Here is a 17,255-nt window from a genome sequence, read left to right on the forward strand (position 1 = left end):
GAGTATGAGCAACAAAGTGAGGCTGAAATTATAATACAACAAAGTAAAAACAGTCTATGACTCTTGAGGTATGTTAGAACTCATCCCAAAATTCAACAGTGGGAAGGTTCACTTCATGTAAAAGAAATCTCTAAGGCCGGGCACGTGGCTCACACCTATAATCTCAGCACTTTGGGAGGCCGAGGTGGGCAGATCACGAGGTCAGGAGATCGAGACCATCCTGGCTAACACGGTGAAACCCCATCTCTACTAAAAATACAAAAAAATTAGCTGGGTGTGGTGGCGGGCACCTGTAGTCCCAGCTACTCGGGAGGCTGAGGTGGCAGAATGGCATGAACCCGGGAGGTGGAGCTTTCAGTGAGCTGAGATCGTGCCACTGCACTCCAGCCTGGGCAACAGAGCAAGACTCCGTCTCAAAAAAAAAAAAAAAAAAAAGAAATCTCTAACAGGCGATGGGGGCACTAACATGACATGTAAAGAAAATAAGACCAGGCAGGGTGGCTCATGCTTATAATCCCAGCATTCTGGGAGGCCGAGGCTAGAGGATCACTTGAGGCTAGGAGCTAGAAACCAGCCTGGGCAACATAATGAGATCTCATCTCCACAATAAATAAATAAGAAAAAGAAAATAATATATCCACATGAAAACCCATGAATCTGGGGATAAAACATTACAAAGAGTAGCTGGGATAAGATAACAGTAGCTGGTATAAGGGAGAGGCTGGGTGCAGTGGTTCACGCCTGTAATCCTAGCACTTCGGGAGTCCAAGGCAGGTGGATCACCTGAGGTCAGGAGTTCGAGACCAACATGGCCAACATGGCCAACATGGCGAAACCCTGTCTCTACTAAAAATATAAAAATTAGCTGGGCATGATGGTGCGCACCTGTAGTCCCAGCTACTTGGGAGGCTGAGGCAGGAGGATCACTTGAACCCAGAGGAGGTGGAGGTTGCAGTGAGCTGAGATCATGCCACTGCATTCCTGCCTTGGCAACAGAGTAAGACCCCCCCAAAAAAAAAAGATGAAAGGAGAAAGAAACAGGTGGGAGATTTATATTACAGACTGCTATGAGAGAGAACAAAAAGGATATTTTAATAATATTACAAAATTGATACAGAAACTAACAGTAGCATGTGGTAGTTGATATAAACTGGACTACTAACTTCCTAACAATTAGCAAATGCATATGATCACAGGTCGATTAATTAACTATGTCCTAGAGACTCCACAGACTTTTGCAGGGCCATCTAGGTAGCTAGCATGTCTGATCATTGGGATTCCTGCTCAGAGGCGGGCGGGGGAAATAGTTCACAACTTCACTCCAGTTCTGCAGTGTTTCGTTTTGCTTAAAAAAAAAAAATCATGAATAGTTGTTGAATTTTATCAAATGCTTTTCCTGCATCCAAGGAGATGACCATTTTCCCCCTTTATTCTGATGTCATAAGTTTAAATGTTAAATCAACCTTGCATTCCTGGGATAAATTCTACTTGCTTATGATGTATTATCCTCTTTAGAGACTTCAATTTTCAATTTGGTACTTTTTTGTTACAGATTTTTACACCTGTGCTCTCAAGGGTTATTGGTCTATAACTCCCTTTTCTTTAAATGTCCTTGTCAGATTTGCATATAAGGGTTAGTCTTGCTCTGTTCATGCCTGGCCCACTGGGTACAGGAAAGGAAGAAGGGCTCCAATGATGCCTAAAATTAAGTTTTCCAATAGCCAGGTAGAGGGGAGCTTAGAATAGGTAAAATGAGATTTAGACAAGTAAATATCTAATGTCTTTACACCATAGTGTTATGAATTAGAATCCATACTAGCAACACTGAAACAAGACAAAGATCAGTGCATCATTTAACCACCAGAGTTCACAATTTGTCCCCACTCCTCTAGCAATATCTTGATATGTCTGACAAATTTTTTTTTTTTTTTTTTTTTGAGACGGAGTCTTGCTCTGTCACCCAGGCTGGAGTACAGTGGTTCGATCTCGGCTCACTGCAACCTCTGCCTCCTGGGTTCAAGTGACTCTCCTGCCTCAGCCTCCCGAGGAGCTGGGATTACAGGCATGAGCCACCACACCTGGCTAATTTTTGTATTTTTAGTAGAGATGGGGTTTTACCATGTTGGCCAGGCTGGTCTCAAACTCCTGAGACAAATCTCAAGCGATTTGTCTGCCTCGGCCTCCCAAAAGTGCTGAGATTATAGGTGTGAGCCACCGCACCCAGCCAACTTTTAGCCCTTTCTATACCCATGTCCATTCACCTCTATATTCAAACTTTTTCAGCTACTTCTTATTCTTATAATATATACTCTAGTAGAGAGAACTGCTATTCAATAATCTTCACTCTCTTGTAGGAATTATATATCCTTACAAGATGTGTAATTATATGTGTATAATAATGTATATCATTAATAGTATACAAATATAGAATTACATATCCATACCCTTTACTGTGTAATCATGCAGTGCCTCCCGCTACAGACAGAGTATGTTTCCCTGTCACATTTTGGTAGGACTTGGAGTGGAGTGGAGATGGCATAAGCACAGGCTTTCAGCCATTATTTTATGGTTTGGCCTGTCCTCTGGTGCTCCTGTAATCTGCCATTAGAAGAGCATGCCCCGAAAGCCCCTGGCTCTTTAGCCTGGGCCCCAGAATGAAGACAAGAAAAAACAGACTTGAGGCCAGGCACAGTGGCTCACGCCTGTAATCCCAGCACTTTGGGAGGCTGAGGCAGGTGGATCACCTGAGGTCAGGAATTCGAGACCAGCCTGGCCAACAAGGTGAAGCCCCATCTCTACTAAAAATATAAAAATTAGCCGGGTGTGGTGGTGGGCACCTGTGATCCCAGCTATTTGGGACACTGAGGCAGGAGAATCACTTGAACCTGGGAAGCGGAGGTTGCGGTGAGCCGAGATCACGCCATTGCACTCCAGCCTGGGCAACAAGAGTGAAACGAAACTCTGTCTCAAAAAAAAGAAAAAACAGACTTGAACCCAAATGGAAGACTATAGGATTCAACCTAGTCTAGCTCAGATCAGCCAAACTGCTATGTACCCCCTCTTCTATTAAACTGCTATGTACCCCCCCTTCTATTAAACTGCTATGTGCCCCCTCTTCTATTAAACCCACACATAACTCTTATCATCTGAGTTAACTATTATCTTTTGGATCCATCCCTGTTTCCTGTATGTCCTACAGGGCAGGGATTCTTTTTGTCTATTTTATTCACTGATGTCAATCAAGCACCTAGAGTTCTGCCTGATACACAGTAAGCCCTCCATAAATATTTGCATGATGAATGGTTTAACATACTGAACTACCTTAATTTATACGTACACTCACATTCCCAGTGATCACACTATTCTTTCCCACAGAGGTACATGAGGTTTCACAGGACTTATTTCCAGGTTAGGAAGGTTGGGTTTTGTTTTTTGGGCAATTAGCGGCACCTGAAGATTTTTTAGTAGGCAGGTACAATGGTTAAAATTAGGATTGGCTGGCTAGGCGTGGTGGCTCATGCCTGTAATCCCAGCACTTTGGGAGGCTAAGGTGGGCAGATGGCTTGAGCTCAGGAGTTTGAGACCAGTCTGGGCAACATGGTGAAACTCATCTCTACTGAAAATACAAAAATTAGCTGGGCATGGTGGCGTGCAACTGTAGTCCCAGCTACTCAGGAGGCTGAGGTGGGAGGATGGCTTCCGCCCAGGAGGCAGAGGTTGCAGTGAGCTGAGATACGCCACTGCACTCCAGCCTGGGTGACAGAGCCAGACCCTGTCTCAAAAAAAAAAAAAATAGGATTGGTTGCAAATGACTAAACACCCCAAATTAATGAACAAAAAAAAAAAAAAAGGAAAAGAGAGACAGTGTGTGTATAAGTGTGTATATATATACATATATACACACTTATACATATATATATATATCTTTTTCCAGGTGAAGGCAAAGATATTCTAAGCAACATCATTATTGTGGTTGTTTCTCTTCATATCATTTTTTAAAAACAAGTTTGTTGAGACATAATTCACATACTATACAATTCACCCATTTAAAGTGTACAATGAGTTTTTAGCATATTCAGAGTTGTGTGACCATTATCACTATCAATTTTAGAACTTCAACACCTCATAAAGAATTTTTTTTTTTTTTGAGATGAAGTCTCTCTCTGTTGCCCAAGCTAGAGTGCAGTGGCGTGATCTCAGCTCACTGCAACCTCTGCCTCCCAGGTTCAAGCGATTCTCCTGCCTCAGCCTCCTGAGTAGCTGGGACTACAAGCACATGCCACCATGCCTGGCTGATTTTTGTATTTTTAGTAGAGACAGAGTTTCACTATGTTGGCCAGGGTGGTCTCGAACTCCTGACCTTGTGATCCACCCGCCTCGGCCTCCCAACGTGCTGGGATTACAGGCATGAGCCACCGCGGCCGGTCTGAGAGATTGTATACTCACTAGCAGTCACTTCCCATTTCCCCACAACATCCCCTCTCCTCTCCAGCCCTAGGCAAACACAAATCTATTTTCTCTATATATAGATTTGCCTATTTGGGACATTTCATATAAATGAAATCATGTAATATGTGGTCTTTTGTGATTGGCTTCTTAGCACAATGTTTTCAAGGTCTTCATATCATTTTAAAATAGAAATATGATCAGCTTCATCATGAAGACCTTGAAAACATTGTGCTAAGAAGCCAATCACAAAAGACCCCATATACTTTGGGAGGCCGAGGCGGGTGGATCACGAGGTCAGGAGATCGAGACCATCCTGGCTAACATGGTGAAACCCCATCTCTACTAAAAATACAAAAAATTAGTCAGGCGTGGTGGCAGGCACCTGTAGTCCCCGCTACTCAGGAGGCTGTGGCAGGAGAATGGCGTGAACCCAGGAGGCAGAGTTTGCAGTGAGCCGAGATTGCGCCACTGCACTCCAGCCTGGGTGACAGAGCGAGACTCCGCCTCAAAAAAAAAAAAAGAAATATGAACAGCTTAAAGCATATGTAAATTAAGCTGTGAGCAGTGGCACATGCCTGTAATCTCACCACTTTGGGAGGCCAAGAGTGGCAGATGGCTTGAGCTCAGGAGTTCAAGACCAGCCTGGGCAACATAGTGAGAACCCATCTCTAAAACAAAAAAATCCAAAAATTGGGCGGGTGAGGTGGCATGTGCCTACTGTCCCAGCTACTTGGGAGGCTAAAGTGGGAGGACTGCTTGAGTCCGGGATGTTGAGGCTGCAGTGAGCTGAGATCACACCACTGCACTCCAACCTGGGTGACAGAGCAAGATCCTGTCTCAAAAACAAAACAAAACAAAACAAAATGTAATAGTCAAGAGCACAGACTATAGAGCCAGACTGCCTAGATCTACATGCCAGCTCCATCCCTTATTATAGCAATTACTTAACTTTTTATTAAAACAATTACTTAATTACTTACTTACTTCTTTGGAGCAAGTTAATTCTCTGTGTTTTAACTTTCTTATCTGTAAAATGGCTTTAATAATAGAACCTGGCTGGGTAGGGTGGCTCACACCTGTAATCCCAGCACTCTGGGAGGCTGAGGCAGGTAGATTGCTTGAGTCTAGGAGTTTTTTTGGTTTTTTTTGCTTTTTTTGAGATGGAGTCTGGCTCTGTCGCCCAGGCTGGAGTGCAGTGGCGTGATCTCAGCTCACTGCAAGCTCCGCCTCCCGGGTTCACACCATTCTCCTGCCTCAGCCTCCCGAGTAGCTGGGACTATAGGCGCCCGCCACTACGCCCGGCTAATTTTTTGTGTTTTTAGTAGAGACGGGGTTTCACCGTGTTAGCCAGGATGGTCTCGATCTCCTGACCTCGTGATCCGCTCGCCTGGGCCTCCCAAAGTGCCGGGATTACAGGCGTGAGCCACCGCGTCTGGCCGAGTCTAGGAGTTTTAAGACCAGACTGGGCAACATGGTGAAATCTGGTCTCTACAAAAAATACAAAAAATTAGCTGGGCATGGTGGTGTGCACCTGTAGTCCTAGCTACTTGGGAGGCTGAGGTGGAAGGATCGCTTAAGCCTGGGAGATTTGAGGCTGCAGTGAGCTGTGATCATGCCGCTGCATTCCAGCCTGGGCAACAAAGCAAGACCCTGTCTTTAAAAAAACTGTGAAGGTAGAAAAAAAATAGAGAAGGCATACATGAATACTCTGCCTTGAAAAAAGCTAGAAATTTAAATAGCTTCCCTATTCTGCCACCCACATCCACCTCCCCTCCCCTACAAAATTTTTCCTACACTTCATGTTTTAATAGATATTTTAAACTTGTGTTTTATGCCTGTTATAGGATGGGCATGGACGGTAGGTAACAAACACAGTGTTTGATTAAGTGAACTTTCACTGGGTGGATGATGCTACATAAAAGAGCAAATTTAAAAAGAGAAGTCATATTTGCTACTAAATTGTACTAAGTAATAACTACATAACAGTTAGAAGCCCAGACTCCAGTCAGACAGAATTTAGTTTCAATTTCTGGCTCTGCCATTTATCAAGCTATGTGACCTTGGGCAAGTTACTTAAACCCCTCTGAACTTTAGTTTCCTCATCTGTAATGGAAGATAATAACAGTAATTTATTTCATAGAGTGTATAAGGATTAAATTTGATAATGTAGGTAAAACATTTAATACATTTCCTGGCAAATGGTACATACAGTACTCAGTAAATGTCAGCAATGAGAACAGTGATGACAATGGCGGGTGATGGCGATGATGACCATCATCACCCAGGCGGAGGGGAACATAAATAATAGGGATGAGGCAGCAGGCTCTAGGCGGGGCCAACTTCTCAAAACTGCTGCTGTCTTCTTGAGAGGAAGGGGGAGTCATGTGACTCTGTGGTTACTGGTCACCAGGACAACGCAATTGACGTGCCCCCCTACTCTAAGCTCTAAAATGAGCTGTGTCTTCACAGCAGACCCACAAGGATTTGGCAGACTTTTATAAATGAGATCCCTGCATATGGGTCCAGGAAAGCCTTTGCCAAATGCCTTCCAGGAATAGAAGAGGGATATGAAATCAATTTACTGACTCTTCTAAAACATATCCTGTACTTCTAGGAAAAACATTGGCATTACCGTTAAATCCTTTAAACACATCAAACTATGATTCTCATCATCTTTTCTTTGGGGCTCCTGCAATAGCTTCCTAAATGGCTACCTACCAATCTTATCTGCCTTTGTCCTATTTTCCACACCCAACTAGGATTATCTTCTTAAAAATGGTTTTGTTTGTTTAAAGAGACAGGGTCTTGCTATGTTGCCCAGGCTGGTTTCAAACTCCTACTCAAGTGATCCTTCGGCTTCAGCCTCCCAAGTAGCTGGGCATGCACCACTGTGCCCAGCCTGAAAACAATTTTTTTTTTTTTGGAGACAGTCTCACTCTGTTGCCCAGGCTGGAGGGCAGTGGTACGATGACAGCTCACTGCAGGCTTGACCTCCCAGTCTCAAGCAATCCTCCCATCTCAGCCTCCCAAGTAGCCGGGATGATAGACATGCGCCACCACGCTCAGCTAATTTTTGTATTTTTTTGTAGAGATGGATTTCCCCATGTTGCTCAGGTTGGTCTCTTCCTGGGCTCAAGCCACCCACCCACCTTACCCTCCTGAAGTGCTGGGATTACAGGCATGATCACCGCACCTTGCAAAAACCGAAATCTTATACATCTTTACTGCCTGAAGTTCCTCTAAGGCTCCCCCATCCATCACTTGCAGGAAGTATCTAAAACTTGTTTGCAGATCATACAAAGCTTGTCATGAGCTAGTCCCTGCATACAAGTTTGACCTCATTTCTTGACACCCTCTACCTACCATATACACTAAGCTCCAGCCTCACCAAAATACTGGCACGGGAATCTAGGAAAAAGACATCCAATTTTGTTTAAGTCATGACCAAACAGGCTTGTTGGGGGCATTTCATGGGGTGAGCTCTGAAGTGCTGGTGGGCCAGAGCGGTTGCAGATACGTGACTTGGAGCACCTGTGTCTTATGACGGACAGAAATAAAAGTGAACACACAGAGAGACAGACTATTCTATAACAATGTGACAAACTTAATCTGGAAGAGCAACTATATAAACACTGTCTGATTATCTTTGCCTTTTGGGGCCAGTGGCTGTTGCCAAAATAATAAACACATCTGTCTTCAAGAAGGGACAGTGGAGTCACCCAGGTGCTGCCACGTCAGGCACAGTGGGCACTGATCTACAATGGGCAGTTCTCTGCAAGGCCACGTGGACACATTATTACAGTACAATTACATTTACAGACTGCTTTTCAAATACATTATCTCCTGTATGTATTATTGCTACCTGTAAACAGTTGTGAACATGAAGTGCTATTTTTATTGTTAGCTGATCACTGCAGGGAAAACAATCAGTAAACTAGCAAATCACCTCTGATCAACACTTACTGTGAATAGTAATTATATTTTAATTTTTAAGCATTTGGAATCACAAGAAGAGAATATTCACCAAGCCTGAATCCCACCTATGGGATACAAGAATAAAGTTTGAACATATTGGTAAAATTCAACCCAAAGTCTGGGGGCGGTGGTTCACGCCTGTAATCCCAGAACTTTGGGAGGCCGAGGCAGGTGGATCACCTGAGGTCAGAAGTTTGAGACCAGCCTGGCCAAAATGGCAAAACCCTGTCTCTACTAAAAATAAAAAATTGGCCAGGCATGGTGGCACCCACCGGTAATCCCAGCTACTCAGGAGGCTGAGACATGAGGATCACTTGAAACCAGGAGGCAGAGGTTGCAGTGAGCCAAAATCGCACCACTGCAATCCAGCCTGGGTGACAAAGTAAGACTTCAACTACATTAAAAAAATAAAATTCAACCCAAAAGATTTTCGTAACTGTTTTCAACGTCTTTAATCAAAGCAAAATCCTTACTTAAAATAACCAGCTAGTAAAATACTAATACAAGTATTAAGTAGGGTTATAATAAATTTATTGAATGTCTTTCTTTTTCTAGTTTAGGTTTTTAGTCTTGACTTATTAATCATTTGACTTTAAATGAAAATATTGACATTGAGATACTTTATTCTTCTACCCTTCAAATCACTAAATAAATCCAAGCACAGCTGCATACTTCAACAATTTTCATTCTTTTCACTTTAATACTGACTCACTACCCCGCAGAACTATCACAGCTGACTAGCAGGTCAAGGCAGCAAAACTAAAAGAAAAATACAACAAAATGGATTTCTTCGTGTCTACAGCAGTCCAGATATTATAATTATTGAACAACATCTAGACACTGGTAGCAAAAAGAACAAGTAATTAAAACTATGGGTTTGAAAAACATATGGATGAGTGTTATGTTCCACAGCCCATATAGCTGCTCAAAAATACGGGACTCTAACAGGCACTAACAAAGTCTGGTTTTAATGTAAACTCATCCTCCTCTTCCCTGACCCGCTAGGGATTCTCAGACGTTTCCTGATAAGCAGATCTAAACTGTAAGACAATAATATCCCAAGGAGTTTCTGGCACTGAGCCCCCAGAAATCCTTAAAGCAACAAGCACTGTCTAAAAGAAGAAAACCAGGGTACTTATTCTCTTAACGATTTTCTCCCCTAACTCTAGGGAACAAGAAAATGCCTTTCCACATAGCAGTTGTAAAATTCCTTCTGAGGCAGAATGTTTTCAACTAGAGATGGCCTGCTGTTGATAATGTCATTCTCTAACACCTGGAACATTTTGAAAGACTCCTCAGAAATGACCTTGGGGCCAGACCAAACTACAAGGGCCAGTGAATCCCTTCTATTTATGGAGGCCTGAATAACTTGGAACCTCCTGCAGTGACCAACAGATTAAAGGGTAAGTTAACTCACTACAGAGACAAAAGCAAAGTTATATCAGACACCCTTAAAAAATCCAGAATGTGGGAAACTCTAGAGAATATACGACCAGTTTCTTCAATAAATAAATTGCAAGCAAAAAATTTAAATTTAAAAAAGGAGGCCAGATGCGGTGGCTCATGCCTATAATCCCAGCACTTTGGAAGGCTGAGGTAGGTGGATCACTTGAGCTCAGGAGTTCGAGACCAGCCTGGGCAACATGGCAAAACCATCTCTACTCCAGGCATGGTGGCTCACACCCACAATTCAAGCTACTTGGGAGGGTGGGGCGCAAGAATCGCTTGAATCCAGGAGGCAAAGGCTGCGGTGAGCTGAGATCACGCCACTGCACTCTAGCCTGGGCGACAGAATGAGACTCCATCTCAAAAAAAAAAAAAAAAAAAAAAAAAAAAGCCGGGCGCAGTGGCTCACACCTGTAATCCCAGCACTTTGGGAGACCAAGGTGGGCAGATCACGAGGTCAGGAGATAGAGACCATCCTGGCTAACACAGTGAAACCCCATCTCTACTAAAAATACAAAAAATTAGCCAGGCGTGGTGGCACATGCCTGTATTCCCAGCTTCTCGGGAGGCTGAGGCAGGAGAATCACTTGAACCCGGACGGTGGAGGTTGCAATGAGCCGTGATCACACCACTGCACTCCAGCCTGGTGACAGAGCAAGACTCCGTCTCAAAAAAAAAAAAAAAAAAAAAGGAAAACCATAAATTCATTAATTAAAAGCCACTTAAGAAACACATTAACAGCTGGGCACAGTGGCTCACGCCTGTAATCCCAACACTTTGGGAGGCCGAGGTGGGTGTATTGCCTGAGCTCAGGAGTTCAAAACCACCCTGGGCAACATGGTTAAACCCCGTCTCTACTAAACTACAAAAAAAATTAGCCACATATAGTGGCACATGCCTGTAATGCCAGCTACTCAGGAGGCTGAGGCAGGAGAATCGCTAGAGCCCAGGAGGTGAAGGTTGCAGTGAGCCAAGATTACACCACTGCACTCAGTTTGGGCGACAGAGTGAGACACTGTCTCAAAAAAAAAAAAAAAAAGAAACACATTAACTAAATACAATACATGTACTTTTCTTGAATCCTGATTCAAACAAATCAATTGTTTAAGGAAAAATGAGGTAAGTGGGAAATTGTGAACACTGACTAGACTGTTGATTATATTAAGGAATTACTGCTGTTTTGGGGGGTGATAATAATGGTATTGTTGTCATATGTAAATAAAAGGGAATCCTATTTTTTTTAAGTCATTAGAACCAAAAGGTCTATAAAACGGCAAAGGGAGGTGGAATACAGAAACCAAGTCAGCTTTTCTGATTTTAAATTGAGTGTTGGATACATGGACGTCAGATGTATTATTCTTTATTCATTTTTGTACATTTTAAATACTTCATTATGAAAAGGATTGAAAAGTCAAAGAATGCTACCTGGATGATTTCAGAGCTTTCTCCTTTCGGAGGTGCCACGTGGTTTCTGTCTGCAGCTGTCAGTGCAGAATCCAGAGAGGGGCTCCCTGAGCAGTTCCAGCTCCAGACAGAATCCTCCCTTCCCTCCACAGCTAACTGAGTGCTGGTGAGTTAGTCTCGCATACCCTGAAAAAGGACAACCTCAGTAACTGCTGGACTATACAAGTCACTCACTGTCTTCAGGCACTCATTTACCTGGGGCCCACTATGGCAAGATGGTTAAGAGCACGGGCTTTGGAGGTAAACAGACACCAGTTTGAATTCTAATTCTATTCACTTAACAGTGGTATAACTTTAGGGCAAGTTTCTTACAATCTGTACCTCAGTTTCTCCATCTATAAAATGAAGATTCTAACAGCACCTTCCTCATAAAATCATTTTACAATTAAATGACAATGCATGCAGTATGGTAGCTAAAATATGAGCTGCTCTTTTTACATTATTGTTGTTGTTACACACAGTAGTCCCCACCTTATCTGCGGTTTCACTTTCCACAGTTTCAGTTACCTATGGTCAACTGCGGTCCAAAAATAGGTGAGTACACCAAGAAGACATTTTGATAGCAAGAGAGCCCATATTCACATAGCTTTTATTACAATATAGTGTTATAAATATTCTATTTTATTATTGTTGCTAATCTCTTACTGCGCCTAATTTATAAATTAAACTTGATCGCAGGTATGTACGTATAGGAAAATGCAGAGTATATGTAGGGTTGGTGCTATCCACAGTTTCACGTATTTACTGGAGGTCTTGGAACGTATCCCCTGTGGATAAGCAGGAACTACTTTATATAAGTGGATTTGGGCCAGACTTGAGGGCCAGGCAGGCAGCAGAGTTTAAAATTTACTGGGAGAGGTGGTAGGCACTGGTAAGTGTCAGGCAGTAGAATATTAAACAAAAGCAGTATTTCAGGAATATGAGCCAAGCAATGGCCTCTACAGGATAGACTGGGTGTGTGACACTGGCCTCAAGAACACCATTATGGTGGATTTGTGGCAGCTTTTTTATTTTTTTTTTAGCATTTTTTATAGTGCCATTAATATAATCTGAAGCTTTGCTTTAGAAAACAGTGACCAGGTATGCAAGGCATAACTGTTCATCATAACAATTTTGAACCAGATTAGAATACTTACCATTCAGAATACTTATTGTTCAGAAATGACAGAAAAGCTAAAAAGTTTCCACATTGCAGGGGAGGGAAGAACCAACTAGAAAGCAGGAGGACCTGGGGTGTGAGGCTGGGGAGGTAAGCATAACTCGGCACATCCATTGCAACATTTTCTGCTGATGGGGCAGGCTCATTTATCCCAAGAGAATCACCTCATGAAAACAATGCAGAATGCACGCTGGGCCCAGACCCACGGCTAGAATGTCAGTGCTGATTATTCTCTCCCAGTCCATGTGTTTGTCAGCAACACAAACATTCACATGCTACTTTCGGGAAAATGCAGCCTCCACAGGAGGGGCTAGAACAGATGCAGAGAGCTAATTTCTCTGTCTCTAGGTGGATGGTTTCATTTGCAATGTCAAAGACAAAAATGGGAATTCTACCAGCCTGCTGAACCTATGCATTGAAAGGAAGCTAAGAGAGCTTTCTTCTCTCACCCCTCCCTTAGATGACCCTTCTCTGGATCACAGTGTGACTTCTTTACAGGTTGATTCATCTAAGATTCATCTGTTGAGGGCACATCAGGTACCAGGCGCTGTTCGAGGTGAGCTTGGGTTATGAACAGGGAACAAAACAAAGATTCCTGCCCTTGAAGAATTTTCTCCTTGAGGAATTAGGAAGGCAGACCATCGTGTTTTAGAAAGTGACACCTGTTATGGCAAAAACAAAAAAAAACAAAAAAAAAAAACAAAAAAAAACCCCACACACAGCAGGGTACAGGAATGGGAATTTCAGTTTCAACACCAAAGAACACTGGGGAAAAAAAAGGGCTGGGCACGGTGGCTCACGCCTGTAATCCCAGCACTTTGGAAGGCCGAGACAGGCAGATCAGGAGGGAGGAGTTCAAGACCAGCCTGGCCAACATGGGGAAACTCCGTCTCTACTAAAAATACAAAAATTAGCCAGGTGTGGTGGTGCGTGCCTATAATCCCAGCTACTCGGGAGGCTAAGGCAGGAGAATTGCTTGAACCCAGGAGGTGGAGGTTGCAGTGAGCCGAGATGGCACCACTGCACTCCAGCCTGGAGGACAGAGCAAGACTCCGTCTCCTTAAAAAAAAAAAAAAAAAAAGGATAGAGAGTAAGAAAGGAAGGCAGGTAGACACTGAATCTCCTCACCATAGGGATGTTCACCTATGAATTCTGTCATTTCCACACTAGCAAAAAGTGATTAGGGAAACAAAACAATTGTGATGGGGTTTTATTGTCTTTTTTTTTGAGACAGGGTCTCACTCTGTTGCCCAGGCTGGAGTGCAGTATTGCAAGCACTGCACCTCCACCTCCCAGGTTCAAGCAATTCTGCCACCTCAGCATCCCAAGTCACTAGGACTACACGCACATGCCACCATGTCCGGCTAGTTTTTGTATTTTTTGGTAGTGATGGGGTTTGGCCATGTTGTCCAGGCTAGTCTTGAACTCCTAAGCTCAAGTGATCCGCCCGCCTTGGCCTCCCAAAGTGCCGGGATTACAGGTGTGAGCCACCGTACACGGCCTGTGCTAGGTTTTCCCAGTCAAAAGAAAATAAATGACTATTTTCTCCATTCTATTTATTTTCTGAAAGATTAACGCAAGTGTGGTCTAGATAAGGAAGGTGACAACCTGGGGGTACTGAACTGAAGCAAAGAGACCTCAAAAGTACTTCTCCCCTCCACATCCTTAAGCTAGTTTTTGGTCTGTTGGGCTTAGGGCTAGGATTGCTCCAAGTTCTGACAATGACTCTGGGCTGTTTGTGCACGGAGGCTCCCTCAGGCATAAACTGTTCCAAGAGAGGAGCAAGCTATCACCCCACTGCTACAAGTTAATTATAAGTTTTCTATTGATTTTTCCCCCAGAGGGCCAATCAAAGCAAAATGAACATGAGTTAATGATCTAGCCCTGAAAAAGGAGGGTGATAGAAAATTATATAGTGCAATGTTAAGTGCCCTCTCCTCCTCAACATGCTCCCCCACCCCAATAAAAAACAGAGACAGAGAAATAACCAACATTTTAACAGGGATTGGTGCTAAAAGGCAGGATTATAGATTTGCTTTTCTATATTTTACAAATGTTCTATAATAAAGAGGTATAATTTCTACAATTAGGAAAAAAAATGGCTAGTCTAAAAAGAAAGAAAAAGAAAGAGAAGAGCTGGCCACGAGAATTTACTGCCCAACACCCTAGCAGTTAGTGCTGCTAAACAGCTATCTACGGCTCTACTGATGAGCCACCTCAATATTTCTTGAGATATAATTTAGTAAGATTTATACCTGGAGTAAAGACCGATCCACAGAGTAAGGAAACTATAATTTTACATATCTTATATTTACAATCATGCTGACAACAAAAGTTATCATCCTGAGTATGGCTCTTTCGCTCATTTTCACATCAGCTATTTAAATTCTGACTCTTAATGCCAGGAGGAAAACGCTGACCTAATGGTGAAATTAACTTGTATTGGAATCTTGAGATGCTTTCCATAAATTATATACGTAGGGTACTAAATATCTTCTGCTTGAAACAAAGTCAGCATAGCGTTAGGATTTTGGTATACAGCCTTCCTGATGCCATCTTATTTCCTCAAGGACAGATCCTGAAAAAGTACTTGGTAAGGCTTAATACCTATTTATGATGAAAACTCTCAGTAAACTAGGATTGAGGGTAATACCTTAAAACTTGATAAAGGTTACATACAAAACCTAAAACAAACATTATATGAAATAGGAAATCTTTAGACTCACTCTTTTTAAGACTGAGAACAAGACAAAGATGCCCGTTAGTGTAGCAGCTGTTTTGACACAGTTCTAGAAGTCCTGGCCAATGCTGTAAGGAAAGAAAAACAAATAAAAAGTATAAGAACGGGAAAGGGCTGGGCACCGTGGCTCAGGCCTGTAATCCCAGCACTTTGGGAGGCCAAGGCACGTGGATCATGAGGTCAGATCGAGACCATCCTGGCTAACATGGTAAAACCCCATCTTTACCAAAAATACAAAAAAAATTAGCCAGGCGTGGTGGCACACACCGGTAGCCCCAGCTACTCAGGAGGCTGAGGCAGGAGAATTGCTTGAACCTGGGAGGCGGAGGTTGCAGTGAGCAGAGATCGAGCCACTGCACTCCAGCCTGGGCGACAGAGCGAGACTCCGTCCCAAAAAAAAAAAAAAGAACTGATGAAGCATGTATTTAGAGATTAAAGGGACATGATGTCTACAATTAAAGGGGTCAGGGGAAAAAGCATACAAAGAAAACATACTCTTAGGACTCTTCTGTTAGTTTTAAATTATTTCCAAAATTATAAAAATGTCAAGAAAAATGAGCTGAATAAACGGAAGGACACATTATATGCTCTTGGATGGAATGAGTTACTGTCTCAGCGGTTCACACTTGTAATCCCAGCACACTTTGAGGCGGGAAGACCATTTGAGGCCAGGAGTTACTGGCCAGGGCCCAGCCAGGGCAACAGAGTGAGACCTCATCTCTATTAAAACAACAACAACAACAACAACAAAACTTATAAAAATATTTAGCTGGGTGTGGTGGCTGCAGTGAGCTATCGTCGCACCACTGTACTCCAGCCTGGGCAACAGAGGGAGACCCTGTCTTAAAAAGAAAAATAAAAAATAAAAAAGCAACATGGCACATAAAAAAATAAATAAATAAATAAAGATGTTAACCCTCCTCAAATAATTTATAAACTCAATAAACTCCAATAAAAATTCCTCAAAAATATAATTTTTTGGCCAGGCACAGTGGCTCGTGCCTGTAATCCAAGCACTTTGGGAAGCCAAGGCAGAAGGATTGCTGGAGCCCGGGAGTTCAAGACTGGCCTGGACAACAAACGGCATCCCTATCTCTAAAAAAAATTACAAAAAAAAAAAAAAAAATTAGCCAGGGATGGTGGCACATGCCTGTGGTCTCAGCTACTTGGGAGGCTGGGATGGGAGGATCACTTGAGCCTGGGAGGTTGAGGCTGCAGTGAGCCATGATGGTGCCACTGCACTCCAGCCTGGGTAACAGAGTGACACAAGGTCTCAAAAGAAAAAAATATATATATATAAATATATATGTATGTATGTATATATAATGTTTGGGTAGCCTGGTAAACTTATTCCAAATTTTATATGGAAAAAATAAATTTTGGTTCAGGAAGAGCTAAATAAACTTTAAGATGAATGGCTTGCTGTGCCAGTCATTAGGACATACTACAAAGTCACTGTAATAAAATTAGAGCAATAAAAAAAATGAAGTAAGAACTGACAGACTAATGGAACAAAATAAAGGCTTAGGGCCAGACAAGTGTATCCATGGAAACCACAAATGAGAAAGAGGTACCATAATTTCATAGAGGAAAGCATGGATTTTGTTGACATGTTATTAGAAAAACTGGGTCATTAAATGGAGAAAAATAGGGCTGGATTCCTATCTAACACATGAAAATGTGGGCCCTAGAGAGATTAAAGTCACAGACATGACCTAGGGTTCAGGAAGAGTTCCTTAAACAAAACTCAAAAAACATAAACCACAAGTCAAAGAATTTATCTATTTGATTACATCAAAATTAAAAATATTTCTTGATCAAAGGATGGCAAAGACAAAACGAAAACTAAATGAGAAGATCTGATCACCAAATGACAAGATGCCCAAATGAGAAGACATCTGCAAAGTCTAAACATAACAGGGAATAAATACCTATATTATAAAATCATTCCTGTAAGTCAACAGCAACAAAATAGATATCAATTCCAACAGAAAATGCCAAAGATATGAATAAGCAATTTAC

General features: G+C 42.5%; 1 protein-coding gene across 5 annotated transcripts in view; it reads right to left on the minus strand.

The window, feature by feature from the left end:
• DNMBP (dynamin binding protein) overlaps positions 1 to 17,255 on the minus strand; it is a 135,469-nt gene that overhangs the window by 113,135 nt on the left and 5,079 nt on the right. For 3 of the 5 annotated variants that reach the window (XM_063670142.1, XM_054435547.2, XM_063670141.1), the window contains exon 2: positions 15,220 to 15,301. The exons of the other annotated variants lie outside the window; for them this stretch is intronic. The gene's annotated coding sequence lies outside the window, so the exon portion shown is untranslated. The remainder of the gene's footprint in view (positions 1 to 15,219; positions 15,302 to 17,255) is intronic. 5 annotated transcript variants of the gene reach the window in all.

The sequence above is a fragment of the Pongo pygmaeus genome, chromosome 8, assembly GCF_028885625.2.
Source record: "Pongo pygmaeus isolate AG05252 chromosome 8, NHGRI_mPonPyg2-v2.0_pri, whole genome shotgun sequence".
Lineage (NCBI taxonomy): Eukaryota > Metazoa > Chordata > Mammalia > Primates > Hominidae > Pongo > Pongo pygmaeus.